Source organism: Gracilinanus agilis, chromosome 1 (genome assembly GCF_016433145.1).
Source record: "Gracilinanus agilis isolate LMUSP501 chromosome 1, AgileGrace, whole genome shotgun sequence".
Lineage (NCBI taxonomy): Eukaryota > Metazoa > Chordata > Mammalia > Didelphimorphia > Didelphidae > Gracilinanus > Gracilinanus agilis.
In genome coordinates, this window is record NC_058130.1 from 315,848,867 (window position 1) to 315,851,178 (window position 2,312).

The window sequence follows — 2,312 nt, forward strand, 5'->3', positions numbered from 1 at the left end:
TTAAAAGACTATGAGTTTTCTTTCTTTTCCCTCTGTTTCTTATTTACCTTTTCATCATCTTTCTCTTGATATCTGTGGTTGAGTGTCAAACTTTCCAATTAGTCCCGGTCTCTTTTGTGCAAAAACTTGGAATTCTTCAATTTTGTTGAATGCCCATACTTTCCCCTGAAAGTATATGGTTAGTTTCGCTGGGTAGTTGATCCGTGGTTGCAGGCCCAGCTCTCTTGCCTTTCTGAATATTGTATTCCAAGCCTTGCGTTCTTTTAGTGTTGAGGCTGCCAGATCCTGTGTGATCCTTATTGGTGCTCCTTGATATTTGAATTGTCTCTTTCTGGCTTCTTGTAAGATTTTTTCTTTGACTCGAAAGCTCTTCAATTTCGCTATTATATTTCTGGGTGTTGACTTTTCTGGGTCCAGTTTAGAGGGTGTTCTATGGATCCTTTCAATGTCTATATTGCCCTCTTGTTGTAGAACTTCAGGGCAATTTTGCTGAATAATTTCTTTGAGTATGGAGTCCATGTTTTTATTAATTTCTGCCTTTTCTGGAATACCAATGATTCTCAAGTTATCTCTTCTAGACCGGTTTTCTTGGTCTGTCACTCTCTCCTTGAGATATTTCATGTTTCCTTCTATTTTATCAGTCTTTTGACTTTGTTTTATTTGTTCTTGTTGTCTTGAGAGATCATTGGTTTCTAAATGTTCGATTCTAGCCTTTAAGGACTGGTTTTCCTTTTCAATCTGGTCATTTTTGGTCTTCAGTTGTCTTGTCTCACTTTCCAATTGCGAAATTCTGCCTTTTAAACTGTTATTTTCTTGCCAGATTTCTTCCATCTTCCTTAGCATTTCATTTTTAAACTCTTCCATAACTTGTGACCAGCTTTCATTTTTTTGGGGAGGTTTGGATTTTTGTTTTCCCTCCTCTGTTGTCTGGATTTTCTCTGTGTAGAAGTTGTCCAGTGTTCCAGAGTGTCTCTTGATGGTCTTTTTCTTCTGGATTTCCTTTTTGCTGGCCATTGTTAGCTCTGCCCCTTTTCCGCTTTGTCTTTGCACTCCGGGTCTGCCTGGGCCTTGCAAGCTTGGGGGGGGGGGGGGGGGGGCTCCGGTCTCCTTGTCCTCGGGGTCAGGCCTCCTGGTAGTTCCCGGTCTGCCCCTCTGCCCGAGGTTCCTTCAGCAGTCTTTGGGGCTGCTTCCACAGCCACGCTCAGGTCTGCACCGGGTCCTCACTGGAGGTCCAAGCCTGGGCTGGAGATCCTTATTCAAGCCTAGGGCACTGCCTTTGCCTGCGCTGCTGCTCTTAGGCCCTGCCTTCACCCCCACAGAAGGTAGTGAAAGTCTGTGGGCTGGAGATCTTTATTCGACCCTGAGGCGATGCCTTCAGAGCTTGGGAAAGGCCGAGATTTAGGGGCCTTTGTCCCTGCTGGAGGCGGTGCCTTCACCCACTTGGGCGCTCAGGGAGAGTCCCAGCCACCTGGGGTCCCTCGTCTTGCAGCGCACAGGTACGGGCTCAGGGGCTCCCAGTGATTTTCTGGTTGCCCCAGTCCTGTTTACCCGCTTGTGCGGTGTGGGGGGTGGGGGAGGGGCTTCTTCCTCTCGTGTTTTAGTGTGAACTGTTTCACCCCTTTAAAGTGTGGAAATGCCCGGATTCTGCGTACCTTCAATGCTGCGCCCTGTTGTGGGGTTCCTTCGTTCCTCTGGACTCGTTTTTATTTCCCCTTGAGGGGTCCTGTGTGGTTCGGTCAGGAGAGATCGAGCAGCTGCTCCTTACTCTGCCGCCATCTTAACCAGAAGTCTCTTTTCATAATCATTTGATGAATCTTCATCCAGATTGCGCCTGTTAAAGCATTATCCTGGGCTCTTACCTCTTGTCCTTCTACACTATTTCTCTTAGTGATAGCATTGGCTAACATAAATTCAGTTATCAACTCTATTCTGATGATTCTTAGTTCCTTCTAAACAGTTTTAATCTCTCTTCTTACCTATAAATTAAAGAAGGGAATCCTTCATGAAAGTATGAGAAAGATCAAGATTTTCAAAACTGATTTTCTATGGCATACCACTTTTTATAACCACACAGTTGACTTAAAGGAAGAGAAAATTCAATTACTATTAGCTTTTTTTTGTAAGGTTGATTGGGGAGGACTCTATCAATTTGAAGAATCTTCTAGTCACTTGGATAAGATTACAAGCATTGGACTTTTGCCTGAAAGGCACTTTCTGAGGACATAATCCTATGTACTGGAAGGCACAGGCATGTCCCCTGATTGGTCCCCATGACCTGGAGCTGCCTCCTGGAGCCAGGTCTAAACATTGAG